At 43.7% G+C, this 15,132-nt stretch overlaps 1 pseudogene; it reads right to left on the minus strand.

Moving 5' to 3' along the window:
* Window positions 1-729: 729 nt before the first annotated feature.
* On the minus strand, window positions 730-7,522 carry LOC122474308 (annotated as a pseudogene).
* Window positions 7,523-15,132: the final 7,610 nt, after the last annotated feature.

A 15,132-nucleotide genomic window follows, 5' to 3' on the forward strand; every position in this document is an offset into this window, starting at 1 on the left:
TTGTCCACACTAGTGAAACTCTACCATGGGCATAAGCAGATTAGTATTTAGCCTAAACCTCAAGAGAGACCATATGCAGATTTCTGGAGGTCCAACTTCTGCCTTAAAAAATTTTTTTTTTCAACGTTTATTTATTTTTGAGACAGAGAGAGGCAGAGCATGAACGGGGGAGGGGCAGAGAGAGAGGGAGACACAGAATCGGAAACAGGCTCCAGGCTCCGAGCCATCAGCCCAGAGCCTGACGCGGGGCTCGAACTCACAGACCGCGAGATCGTGACCTGGCTGAAGTCGGACGCTTAACCGACTGCGCCGCCCAGGCGCCCCCTAACTTCTGCCTTTTAAGTACTCTGCCCTGAAAAGTTTAGCCACCTTGCCCTCTCTAAATTCCATTCTCTAGTTAGGCTTCTTTTTTGTACCATGGTCTGAGCATTTCTTCCCAGCAGAAAGCCTAGGTGATAGTAAGGCTCACCTCATTTTTCTCCTTTTCTCAGTTTTGTGCTGCGTGTTGTCCAAGTCTGAAAACTGTTTTTTCGTATATGGTTTCCAGTTTTCTAGCTGTTTATGGTGGGAAGATACTTCCGGATTATCTTATCAATAGGAGCACAAGTAAGTATCCTGCTCTTTTTCTTTTCTTTTTTCTTTTCTTTTCTTTTCTCTTTCTCTTTTCTTTTCTTTCCTTTCTTTTTTCTTTTCTTTACTTTTCTTCTTTCTTTCCTTTCCTTTCCTTTCCTTTCCTTTCCTTTCCTTTCTTTTTAGCACTAGGGTTTATTAAGCTGTGCCTTAGTACAGACAATAGGGCTTGCCCGTGGTGTTCTTCATGTATAAAGCCTGGACATCCTGCCAATTCTTCTTGAGAAATTACATGAGGAAGAGTTGCGGCAAGATGGCGGCTTAGGAGGACGCTGGGCTCACCACACGTCCTGCTGATCACTTAGATTCCATCTACACCTGCCTAAATAACCCAGAAAACCGCCAGAGGATTAGCAGAACAGAGTCGCCGGAGCCAAACGCAGACGAGAGGCCCACGGAAGAGGGTAGGAAGGGCGGCGAGGCGGTGCGCGCTCCACGGACTGGCGGGAGGGAGCCGGGGCGGAGGGGCGGCTCGCCGGCCAAGCAGAGCCCCCGAGTCGGGCTTGCAAAAGCGGAGGGGCCGGGCGGACTGTGTTCCGACAGCAAGCGCGACTTAGCGTCTGGGAGGTCAGAAATTAACAGCTCTGCTCGGAAAGCGGGAAGGCTGGAGGACAAAGGGAGGGAGAGCTGCTGAGCCCCCTGACAACAGAGCTCAGTTTGGTGGGGAACAAAGGCGCTCGCCAGCGCCATCTCCCCCGCCCATCCCCCAGCCGAAATCCCAAAGGGAACCGGTTCCTGCCAGGGAACTTGCTCGCTCCGCGCAAACACCCAACTCTGCGCTTCTGCGGAGCTAAACCTCCGGCAGCGGATCTGACTCCCTCCCGCTGCCACAGGGCCCCTCCTGAAGTGGATCACCTAAGGAGAAGCGATCTAAGCCTGCCCCTCCTGCCCCCGAGCACCTTGCCTACCCACCCCAGCTAATACGCCAGATCCCCAGCATCACAAGCCTGGCAGGGTGCAAGTAGCCCAGACGAGCCACACCACCCCACAGTGAATCCCGCCCCTAGGAGAGGGGAAGAGAAGGCACATACCAGTCTGACTGTGGCCCCAGCGGTGGGCTGGGGGCAGACATCAGGTCTGACTGCGGCCCCGCCCACCAACTCCAGGTATACACCACAGCACAGGGGAAGTGCCCTGCAGGTCCTCACCACGCCAGGGACTATCCAAAATGACCAAGCGGAAGAACTCCCCTCAGAAGAATCTCCAGGAAATAACAACAGCTAATGAGCTGATCAAAAAGGATTTAAATAATATAACAGAAAGTGAATTTAGAATAATAGTCATAAAATTAATCGCTGGGCTTGAAAACAGTATACAGGACAGCAGAGAATCTCTTGCTACAGAGATCAAGGGACTAAGGAACAGTCACGAGGAGCTGAAAAACGCTTTAAACGAAATGCATAACAAAATGGAAACCACCACAGCTCGGCTTGAAGAGGCAGAGGAGAGAATAGGTGAACTAGAAGATAAAGTTATGGAAAAAGAGGAAGCTGAGAAAAAGAGAGATAAAAAAATCCAGGAGTATGAGGGGAAAATTAGAGAATTAAGTGATACACTAAAAAGAAATAATATACGCATAATTGGTATCCCAGAGGAGGAAGAGAGAGGGAAAGGTGCTGAAGGGGTACTTGAAGAAATCATAGCTGAGAACTTCCCTGAACTGGGGAAGGAAAAAGGCATTGAAATCCAAGAGGCACAGAGAACTCCCTTCAGATGGAACTTGAATCGATCTTCTGCACGACATATCATAGTGAAACTGGCAAAATACAAGGATAAAGAGAAAATTCTGAAAGCAGCAAGGGGTAAACGTGCCCTCACATATAAAGGGAGACCTATAAGACTCGTGACTGATCTCTCTTTTGAAACTTGGCAGGCCAGAAAGAATTGGCAAGAGATTTTCAGGGTGCTAGACAGAAAAAATATGCAGCCAAGAATCCTTTATCCAGCAAGTCTGTCATTTAGAATAGAAGGAGAGATAAAGGTCTTCCCAAACAAACAAAAACTGAAGGAATTTGTCACCACTAAACCAGCCCTACAAGAGATCCTAAGGGGGACCCTGTGAGACAAAGTCCCAGAGACATCACTATAAGCATAAAACATACAGACATCACAATGACTCTAAACCCGTATCTTTCTATAATAACACTGAATGTAAATGGATTAAATGCGCCAACCAAAAGACATAGGGTATCAGAATGGATAAAAAAACAAGACCCATCTATTTGCTGTCTACAAGAGACTCATTTTAGACCTGAGGACACCTTTAGATTGAGAGTGAGGGGATGGAGAACTATTTATCATGCGACTGGAAGCCAAAAGAAAGCTGGAGTAGCCATACTTATATCAGACAAACTAGACTTTAAATTAAAGGCTGTAACAAGAGATGAAGAAGGACATTATATAATAGTTACAGGGTCTATCCATCAGGAAGAGCTAACAATTATAAATGTCTATGCACCGAATACCGGAGCCCCCAAATATATAAAACAATTACTCATAAATATAAGCAACCTTATTGATAAGAATGTGGTCATTGCAGGGGACTTTAATACACCACTTACAGAAATGGATAGATCATCTAGACACACGGTCAATAAAGAAACAAGGGCCCTGAATGAGACATTGGATCAGATGGACTTGACAGATATATTTAGAACTCTGCATCCCAAAGCAACAGAATATACTTTCTTCTCGAGTGCACATGGAACATTCTCCAAGATAGATCATATACTGGGTCACAAAACAGCCCTTCATAAGTTTACAAGAATTGAAATTATACCATGCTTACTTTCAGACCACAATGCCATGAAGCTTGAAATCAACCACAGGAAAAAATCTGGAAAACCTCCAAAAGCATGGAGGTTAAAGAACACCCTACTAACGAATGAGTGGGTCAACCAGGCAATTAGAGAAGAAATTAAAAAATATATGGAAACAAACGAAAATGAAAATACAACAATCCAAACGCTTTGGGACGCAGCAAAGGCAGTCCTGAGAGGAAAATACATTGCAATCCAGGCCTATCTCAAGAAACAAGAAAAATCCCAAATACAAAATCTAACAGCACACCTAAAGGAACTAGAAGCAGAACAGCAAAGGCAGCCTAAGCCCAGCAGAAGAAGAGAAATAATAAAGATCAGAGCAGAAATAAACAATATAGAAACTAAAAAAACTGTAGAGCAGATCAACGAAACCAAGAGTTGGTTTTTTGAAAAAATAAACAAAATTGACAAACCTCTAGCCAGGCTTCTCAAAAAGAAAAGGGAGATGACCCAAATAGATAAAATCATGAATGAAAATGGAATTATTACAACCAATCCCTCAGAGATACAAACAATTATCAGGGAATACTATGAAAACTTATATGCCAACAAATTGGACAACCTGGAAGAAATGGACGAATTCCTGAACACCCACACGCTTCCAAAACTCAATCAGGAGGAAATAGAAAGCTTGAACAGACCCATAACCAGCGAAGAAATTGAATCGGTTATCAAAAATCTCTCAACAAATAAGAGTCCAGGACCAGATGGCTTCCCAGGGGAGTTCTACCAGATGTTTAAAGCAGAGATAATACCTATCCTTCTCAAGCTATTCCAAGAAATAGAAAGGGAAGGAAAACTTCCAGACTCATTCTATGAAGCCAGTATTACTTTGATTCCTAAACCAGACAGAGACCCAGTAAAAAAAGAGAACTACAGGCCAATATCCCTGATGAATATGGATGCAAAAATTCTCAATAAGATACTAGCAAATCGAATTCAACGGCATATAAAAAGAATTATTCACCATGATCAAGTGGGATTCATTCCTGGGATGCAGGGCTGGTTCAACATTCGCAAATCAATCAACGTGATACATCACATTAACAAAAAAAGAGAGAAGAACCATATGATCCTGTCAATCGATGCAGAAAAGGCCTTCGACAAAATCCAGCACCCTTTCTTAATAAAAACCCTTGAGAAAGTCGGGATAGAAGGAACATACTTAAAGATCATAAAAGCCATTTATGAAAAGCCCACAGCTAACATCATCCTCAACGGGGAAAAACTGCAAGCTTTTTCCCTGAGATCAGGAACACGACAAGGATGCCCACTCTCACCGCTGCTGTTTAACATAGTGCTGGAAGTTCTAGCATCAGCAATCAGACAACAAAAGGAAATCAAAGGCATCAAAATTGGCAAAGATGAAGTCAAGCTTTCGCTTTTTGCAGATGACATGATATTATACATGGAAAATCCGACAGACTCCACCAAAAGTCTGCTAGAACTGATACAGGAATTCAGCAAAGTTGCAGGATACAAAATCAATGTACAGAAATCAGTTGCATTCTTATACACTAACAATGAAGCAACAGAAAGACAAATAAAGAAACTGATCCCATTCACAATTGCACCAAGAAGCATAAAATACCTAGGAATAAATCTAACCAAAGATGTAAAGGATCTGTATGCTGAAAACTATAGAAAGCTTCTGAAGGAAATTGAAGAAGATTTAAAGAAATGGAAAGACATTCCCTGCTCATGGATTGGAAAAATAAATATTGTCAAAATGTCAATACTACCCAAAGCTATCTACACATTCAATGCAATCCCAATCAAAATTGCACCAGCATTCTTCTCGAAACTAGAACAAGCAATCCTAAAATTCATATGGAACCACAAAAGGCCCCGAATAGCCAAAGGAATTTTGAAGAAGAAGACCAAAGCAGGAGGCATCACAATCCCAGACTTTAGCCTCTACTACAAAGCTGTCATCATCAAGACAGCATGGTATTGGCACCAAAACAGACACATAGACCAATGGAATAGAATAGAAACCCCAGAACTAGACCCACAAACGTATGGCCAACTCATCTTTGACAAAGCAGGAAAGAACATCCAATGGAAAAAAGACAGCCTCTTTAACAAATGGTGCTGGGAGAACTGGACAGCAACATGCAGAAGGCTGAAACTAGACCACTTTCTCACACCATTCACAAAAATAAACTCAAAATGGATAAAGGACCTAAATGTGAGACAGGAAACCATCAAAACCTTAGAGGAGAAAGCAGGAAAAGACCTCTCTGACCTCAGCCGTAGCAATCTCTTACTCGACACATCCCCAAAGGCAAGGGAATTAAAAGCAAAAGTGAATTACTGGGACCTTATGAAGATAAAAAGCTTCTGCACAGCAAAGGAAACAACCAACAAAACTAAAAGGCAACCAACGGAATGGGAAAAGATATTCGCAAATGACATATCGGACAAAGGGCTAGTATCCAAAATCTATAAAGAGCTCACCAAACTCCACACCCGAAAAACAAATAACCCAGTGAAGAAATGGGCAGAAAACATGAATAGACACTTCTCTAAAGAAGACATCCGGATGGCCAACAGGCACATGAAAAGATGTTCAGTGTCGCTCCTTATCAGGGAAATACAAATCAAAACCACACTCAGGTATCACCTCACGCCAGTCAGAGTGGCCAAAATGAACAAATCAGGAGACTATAGATGCTGGAGAGGATGTGGAGAAACGGGAACCCTCTTGCACTGTTGGTGGGAATGCAAATTGGTGCAGCCGCTCTGGAAAGCAGTGTGGAGGTTCCTCAGAAAATTAAAAATAGACCTACCCTATGACCCAGCAATAGCACTGCTAGGAATTTATCCAAGGGATACAGGAGCACTGATGCATAGGGCCACTTGTACACCAATGTTCATAGCAGCACTCTCAACAATAGCCAAATTATGGAAAGAGCCTAAATGTCCATCAACTGATGAATGGATAAAGAAATTGTGGTTTATATACACAATGGAATATTACATGGCAATGAGAAAAAATGAAATATGGCCTTTTGTAGCAACGTGGATGGAACTGGAGAGTGTGATGCTAAGTGAAATAAGCCATACAGAGAAAGACAGATACCATATGGTCTCACTCTTATGTGGATCCTGAGAAACTTAACAGGAACCCATGGGGGAGGGGAAGGAAAAAAAAAAAAAAAAAAGAGGTTAGAATGGGAGAGAGCCAAAGCATAAGAGACTGTTAAAAACTGAGAACGAACTGAGGGTTGATGGGGGGTGGGAGGGAGGAGAGGGTGGGTGATGGGTATTGAGGAGGGCACCTTTTGGGATGAGCACTGGGTGTTGTATGGAAACCAATTTGTGAATAAATTTCAGAAAAAAAAAAAAAAAGAAATTACATGAGGAGATGACAGCTAAGTGGATGCTGCACACACCTTCATTATCTGTCATCTTTACACGGTCAACGGCCACTACCAGACAGAGTACCTTCTTCATCTGGAATGTGATTACAGACTCCACTTCATCCACTGTGGCCACCATATTCTCATTGTGGGTCAGTCAGAAAGGGAACTTGCCCGCCTTTCAAAGGCCTGGGCCCAGGGTTCATGAGAGCTGCTTCAAGAGAGATGCTGAAGCAAAAAATAAGGCATCATATTTCTTGGCTAGCTTCTTGATCAATTTCTTATTTTTGTTGAGTTTCTTTAGTGCCTCAGTGTCCATGTGGGGAATATCCACCCCCTTGGCCTCATCACAATGCTGCTGGTCCCCTCAAAATACGTATGGAGAGTTTGGGGTGGGGAGTGGACCCAAGTCTGATGGTGCCCCAGAAGTGTTCGTCCTTCTGAGTGTCACAGCTCTTCAGGCTGACCTGCAGCTCCACCATCTCCCAACAATTCAGCGCTCACGGTAGTTCCCACGCAGGACCTCCCGCACCATCTCCCACAGGGTGTCTTGGGAGACTTTGCTGCTCATGGTGCGGAAAGCCACAATAACCAGAAAAGAGAGCAAATGCCCCACTCTTAAATTTCAGTTTCTGGCAGCAGATTACCTGATTGAGGGAGTCCTCAGTAAGAAACACAGACACTAAAAGAGGAAGAGGGACCAAAGAAAACAGATAATGCCAAGATCAAAGTATTTTTTTAATGTTTATTTTATTTTGGGGGGGGGGAGGGGCAGAGACAGAAGGAGACACAGAATCCAAAGCAGGCTCCAGGCTCTCCGCTGTCAGCACAGAGCCCAACGCGGGACTCGAACTTACAAACCCGTGAGATCATGACCTGAGCCGAAGTCAGATGCTTAACCGACTGGGCCACCCCAAAGAACAAAGTATTTTAAGAATTTATAATTAAAACCCTAAAAGGGACCCAGGAAGATACTACATCACTGAAATCAGAGAATGCTGTGAAAATTTTTTCTAATTCAGGGAATAAGAAAGTTTTGAAATTAAAACTATGTCAGCAGGAGCCAAAATTTCAGCAGAAAGTATGAAAGGTACAACTGAGGAAGTTTTTTAGGCAGTTGAACAAAACGACAAGGAGAAAGAAAATACAAGAGAAGAGACAAAATCATTACAGGACTGATCAAGAGATTCTAAATTGTCAATTGAAAGGATCTTTAGAAAAAGAGCATAGAAAAAAATGGAGGACAGGAAATTACAGAAAAAAGAACAGAAAATTTCCCAAATAGCAGTGTGAACCTCTAGATTTAAAAGAACCAGTGACTGACCGGCTCAATTGATTAAAAAAAAGAAAAAGGATCCTTACCAGGTAAATCATGACAAAATCTCAGGACGCCTCAACAAATGAGATGCTCTCAAAAGCAGACAAGTGGTCAGAAATTAGAGCGGCACAGAGACACAAGACATGAGAGGGTAATGGGCTAGTGCCTACGACTTCTAAGAGGATGTGACGGCCATCCGGAGATTCATACCCTGACCAATTATCAAGTGAGTTTAAGGGCCTAATAAAAATATTTTCAAACAGGCAAGGCAACAGAAATTTGACTTTCTATACATTCATTCTCACGAAGGAACAGAAGGATGTACTCCATCAATCACAGTGAAAACCCAGGGGAAGATACAGGGTCCAGAAAATGAAGCATTTCCAACAAGAGATTGTGGGAAGCCCCTGGAAAGTTCTGGAGGGAAATTCCAGGGTTACAGCTGTGTAGCCAGCCCAGAGGACAAATAGCATAGGTCTGAGCAGGACAATGGCAAGGGCATATGCAGAAAAGCAGACAAGGGGACCTGACTATTGACTTGATGTGACTGTATTGCTAAGACTTTTTGTTTAGTGTGTTATTTAGAATTACGAAGACAAATACAAAACACTGCAAAGATTTAAAAATGGTTGCTCTACAATGGAACTAGAGAGTGTTATGCTGAGTGAAATAAGTCATACAGAGAAAGACGGATACCATATGTTTTCACTCTTATGTGGATCCTGAGAAACTTAACAGAAGACCATGGGGGAGGGGAAGGAAAAAAAAAAGTTAGAGAGGGAGAGAGCCAAACCATAAGAGAGTCTTAAACACTGAGAGTAAACTGAGGGTTGATGGGGGGTGGGAGGGAGGGGAGGGTGGGTGATGGGCATTGAGGAGGGCACCTGTTGGGATGAGCACTGGGTGTTGTATGGAAACCAATTTGACAATAAATTTCATATTAAAAAAATAAATAAAAAATAAAAATGGTTGCTCTGGGTAGTGGGTATTGGAGATCCCAAGGGCCTCGGGGAGTGACTGTCAGTTTTTGTTTTAACCCAGTACTTCTGTTTAATTTTTAAAAACTTTTCATTTATTACTTTGATAAGTAAAAATAATAATAAAAGGGTAAGAGGCCCAGAAACAAAAATACACAAACACTAGACCCATTCTTGGCACAACTTCTTGGCTGCTCCCCCAAGGACGTGTGACTGTGGCAGGTGGTCAGGTCACCCCAGTGGGGTGGGGTCAGCTCAGGGCCAGAATGTGGTCTTCCAGCCCTGGAGACACAGCCCTAATATCCGGCCAGGAAAGCTAGAGCCCTGGACAACTGGAGTTCCCACTGTGGATTTATTTTTAATTTTTTTTTAAGTTTATTTATTTTTGAGAGAGACAAAGACACCATGAGTGGGAAAGAGGTGGGGGGGGGGGAGGGAGAGAGAGAAAGAGAGAGAGAGAGACAGAGAGAGAGAGAGAGAGAGAGAGAGAGAGACAGAGAGAGAGAGAGAAAATCTCAAGCAAGTTCCTCACTGTGAGGACAGAGCCTGACACAGGGCTCAAACCCACAAAACCGTGATCTGAGCGGAAACCAAGAGTCAGACACTTAACTGATCGAGTCACCCAGGTGCCCCCACCCAGTGTAAATTTATAAGGGACTTCACCAGAGGGCCAATTTAGTGAGAAACAGAATCGTGAAGGCTGATTGGAAATTCACATGAACAAGTCGACACATTCTCTCCTTAATAGAGAAACAAACTCAAGAAGTCTACATTCAGAAGGTGGCTTGATAAAGAGGGAATCAAAGTGTAGGGAGTCATATAGTTCTCAGAAATACTGTAAATACTTAAATAAGATATGCGATTAAAATAGCCTGGTGAGTCACCTGCTCCTTTAATAGTTATCAAAGATCAACAAACTTTCTCTGTAAAGGGCTAGATATTCAAAGTTTCCACTTCACAGGCTGTCCCTGTCATAACTGGTCAACTCAGCTGTTACAGCTGGTCCTAAGTTTTATCTGACCTGGTGTTATAGATAGCGTGTTCTGCCTTTTCATTCAAGTCCTATTTTTGTTTCTGTTCCAAGAAAAATAATAGCAGATTTTGCACCAGTGGATTTTCTAGAACAAGTTGGTTAATGGCTAAGATGTCTGGAAGCATCTATGCACTTTGGCTTGTCATTAAGATTTCACTTCATGAAAGGATGTTTCATGAGATTCTTACATACAAGGACAATTTAAGGTTGATTCTCTGAACTTACAGATGCTCTTAAAAAAATTGAAGAGGTTTTCTTACAGCTTGGCTATCTGACCAGCTCTGCTTTTTGTGTTCATTTGTTTTCACCACAATTAAAAACCACAGCAATTACTCAAATGCAAAGAACTGAAACAGCAAGAATTATCGTTTGACTCTTAGAAAGTGAACATTTTGCTTTCCAGTTGCTACATTCTGGCTTATTTAGTCTGCTGAGAGCAAAAGGGCAAAATAAGCACTGTTTTCCAAGAGTTACGTCAGTTCAGATGACAAACAGCAATTGTAGGGTCAGCCACAGAAAACGCAGAATTTTAGTCATTCAGCACCTATTTACTAGGTGTTTACTGTGGACCTGGTACACACACAGAACAGAGTGCTGAATGAAACACCTTGGTCCCTGGCCTTTTGGAACTTAAGTCTAGTGGGGGGAGACATAGGTTTAAAAAAGAAAAACACTTGGCATAACATCCTCCAGTTCCATCCACGTAGTTGCAAATGGCAAGATTTCATTCTTTTTCATTGCTGAGTAGTATCCATTGTAGATATATACCACATCCTTTTTATCCATTCGTCAGTTGATGGACATTTGGGCACTTTCTGTAATTTGGCTATTGTTGATAGTGCTGCTGTAAACATTGGGGTGCATGTGCCCCTTCAAATCAGCATTCCTATATTCTTTGGATAAATTCCTAGTAGTGCAATTGCTGGGTCACAGGGTAGTTCTATTTTTAATTTTTTGAGGAACCTGCACACTGAAGAAAGACAGCACATGATTTCACTCATATGTGGAAACTGAGAAACTTAACAGATGATCATAGGGGAAGGGAATGAAAAATAGGATGAAAACAGACAGGGCGGTAAACCATAAGAGACTCTTAAATACAGAGAACAAATTGAGGGTTGATGGTTGTGGGGAAAATGGGTGATGGGCATTAAGGAGGACTCTTGGGATGAGCACTGGGTGTTGCATTTCAGTGATGAATCACTGGGTTCTTCTCCTGAAGCGAAGACTACACTGTATGTTAACAAACTTGAGAATAAATAGATTAATGAATAAAATACAAAAGAAAAACACTTGTAATTAAAAATTGTGATAATGGTCATACAGGAAAAGTAAATAGAGGAGAATATCATTTAGACTGTGGTATCTAAGGAGATTCTCTCTTTAGTATCTGAGGTATCTAAGGAGGACTCGTTGGAGAGATATTATTTGATCTGGGACTTACAAGTTATGAATAGGAATTTCCAGGCATCTGTACCTGCATGACAAACCACCCCATACCTAGTGGCAGAGAAGACTCTCTTGTGCTCAAAAATAGGTTAGGATTTCAAACAGGGCATGGTGGTAACAGCTTATTTCTGCTCAACTTGTAGGGTCTTAACTGGGAAAATGGGAATGCCTGGGAGCAATTCCAGTAGCCAGGGACCAGCATCATCTCTGGGCTGCCTCGCGCACATGGCTGGTGCCGCATTGGGCTGGATGGTGGCTCCAAAGACATAGATGCCCAAGTTCTAGTGTCACTACCTGTGAATAGGACCTGATTTGGAAAATGGATCTTTGTAGGTGTGATCAAGTCGGGGATCTCAAGATGAGATCCCTCTGGCTTTAGGGTGGGCCCTAAAGCCAAAACCAGGGTCCTCCTAAGAGACAGCAGAGAGAGAGAGAGTGGAGAATAGCAGGAGCACAGGGGAGAAGGGAAAATGAAGGAGGAGGCAGAGACTACAGGGATGCATGTACAAGCCCACGAGCGGCAAGGATGGCTGGCTGCCACCAGAAACTTGGAGAGAGGAGCGGGTCAGATCCTCCCTCAGAGACCCCAGCATGGGGGGGGGGCAACACCAGCTGACCCCTTGCTTTCAGACTTGTGGCAGATTTCAGAATTGCCAGACAATGACTTTCTGTTGCTTCAAACCACCAAGTCTGTGGTCATGTTATTACGACGGCCACAGGAAACTAGGACAGGTGCCTCGGCTGGGACGACTCAAGGATGCAGCAGCCACAGGTGGCCTCTTTATGTGGCCTTGGCTCCTCACAGTGTGGCAGCAAGGTTCTGAGACAGAGCTTCCTGAAAGCAAGGGACCCAAGAACACAACCTTCAAGAGACCAGGGCAGAGGCTTTCCTTGCCTGGCCTGGGAAGTCACACTGCAATCACCCAGATCAGAGGAGAGGCGACAGAGGCTCCACGTCTCAACTGTAGAATTTGTGAGCATCCCCTAAAATCGCCTCGAGGGCTCAGCCATTTCTAGTAGGGAGCAGAGTGAACAAGATCCGTACTGTCCATGCCGGCAGGCCCCACGTGGCTATTTACACGTGAACTAACCGCCTCTGAAGTACTCCTTTGCCACACGTGGCTAGAGATGACCAAGTTTGACAGTGCAGACAGAGAACATTCCCATCACTGGACAAAGGTCTAGGGGACAGTACTGCTCCAGACTGAGGTAACACTATGGGTCAAGTCTAGGGCTAGAAAATAAATGGCCTGGAAAATGGAATGGAGAAAACTGGCTTTAAGGACAGGTGTTTGGGCTGGTTTTTGTTGCTGTATGCCCAGCATCTGGGGCAATTTTGTTTTGTGGAATGAAAGGATGCATACATAAGGCTTAAGTATACCATGTGTCATGCTAGAGAAAAATGCCTCAGAGTAGATTGGAGAAGTAGACAGGGGTCAAATCACACAGGGCCTTTCTGAACACTTTATGGAGTATGTATTTTAAGTGAAATAGAACTTGCAAAATATGTTGTTTCTTATTTTGAATATTTATGACAGGCCTAAAAAAGAAATACATTTATTGTGGCTAGTTGGTTTATTTGTTAGTAAAAAAGGCAAGAGACAGAAATCCAGAAATAACAAAGGTTTAACCAAATTAGAAATCTATTTATCTCCATTTATAGAAATGTAGGCTGCTATGGCAACTCCAGAATCATCAGGAACCCAGGCTCGTGGTGCAAATTTCCCCCTTATTCTCTAGGATGTCTACTTGGGTCCAGACAGGAGAAGAGAAAAGGGGAGAGGGAGAGCTTCTGGCCTTCATATCCCAGATCATCTCACCTCCAGATCCTTAACTTCATTATGTCTGCAAAAACCCTCCCTCCAAATAAGATCATATATACAGTTATGGGGTAGAGGTCTTGGACATCTGCTCAATTCAAGGACACTTGTCAGGCAGTTGCTTGTAAAACTTTCACTATATCCCTTTGACCAGTACTTTATTGTATGACCACACGTACCTTGCAAGGGAGGCCAGGAAGCATAATATTTATCCTGGGAAACATGTACTGAGCTAGCAAGAAGAGTTCTATTACTACAGAAGAAGCAGAGATAAGACATGAGAGGCACCAACTATCAATCTCTGGCATAAATGTATGCACATGTGCATTTCCACTAGACCATGAACTCCTGGAGAATGAGTCGGTCTAATTCAACCCCGATCCCTAGCACAAAGCACTGTGCTCACCACGCAGTATCTCATCACTGATGGTGTGCTGAACTGTATGCTTTTCAATTTCAAGGTTCTTAAATTCCAACATCTTTTTCAGAAAGATTTATTTCCTAGAAGCCACGTTCCCCACCCCCCATCCTTACTTGCTGAAGCATGAGGAGACTTTTCTCCAGGCTTCACCCTGATAATCTGATAAGGCTCCCGGACATTAACAGAAGTGTAGGGTTCCCCTAAAATTCCTTCCCACCCCTATCTCAGGACTTTGAACTCTCACCCCTAGCAATGTGCCACTTACAGTTGAAGTAATCCCTCCGGTGCTGGCTCCAGCTGTGAGCTTGTGCTCCTGGTAAGGAAGTTGCCTGTCTCTCCAAGTCTCAGGGTGATGGTGGGCCCTGGGAAATCTGTTCTCTGAGGGATCCAAAAATAGTTGTTGATTTTCAGTTTGTTCATCTTTTTTTTTTTTTTTTTTTTAACTGCAATGGTTCGGAAGAGGAGAGATTGGTAGGGGGACAACACGAGAGAAGGAAAAGGTGAGGGTCAGTGAGGAGAGGCAGGAAGCACAGGAAATAAAGACGCTCACGAGCCAGGAGCTCCACCTTCCCGTAGCCCCCGCCCCCTTCTTCCATCCGGCCAGGTGTGCCCCCCACTGGCCACCCAATTCCTGCTGCCACTTCAGCCTGTGAACACTTTTCAACTCTGATTGGTCATTAGAATCCCCTGGAGGGCTTTGATAACACCCTGCACCTCGGTCTCCCCTAATTAGAAACACTTCCGGGGCTTCTAATGTGTAACTGGTGTTGAGAACCAGCGGTCTAGATTCTTGCTCCTCTGAAGATGGCCCACGGACAAGCACCATCGGCATCAATTGGGAGCTTGTCAGAAAGGCAGCGTTTCAGGCCCTACCCCAGACCTACCGAGTCAGAGTCTGCCTTTTAACAAGATCCACAGGTGATTTCTATGCACATTCAAGTCCGAGGAGCTTTGAGGAGGTGACCCTCCTATAACCCCAATTATGGCTGTCTTTATGAAGAGGACAGCTCTCTGAGAAGTGCTGTGTGAGCCGGGCGTCCTACGGAACACACGGTCCGTGGAAAAGTCTGACGCAGCCAGTGTAGACGGCATGTCTGCTGTCATTCCCCAAGCATAATATATTTGAAATAAAGAGAATTACATCCTCCGAATGGAAAGGGGCTTGGGCCCTTTAGTCTAAAACACCAATACGGGGTTCATCAACTTCAGGGTCCACCAGAGGAAACACCGCTCTAATTGAATTAATTGAATAGGTTATAATTGAAGAATTGGGGTTAACTTGGAGGCTGGGGTTGGA

The sequence above is a fragment of the Prionailurus bengalensis genome, chromosome A1 (genome assembly GCF_016509475.1).
Source record: "Prionailurus bengalensis isolate Pbe53 chromosome A1, Fcat_Pben_1.1_paternal_pri, whole genome shotgun sequence".
Classification (NCBI taxonomy): Eukaryota; Metazoa; Chordata; class Mammalia; order Carnivora; family Felidae; genus Prionailurus; species Prionailurus bengalensis.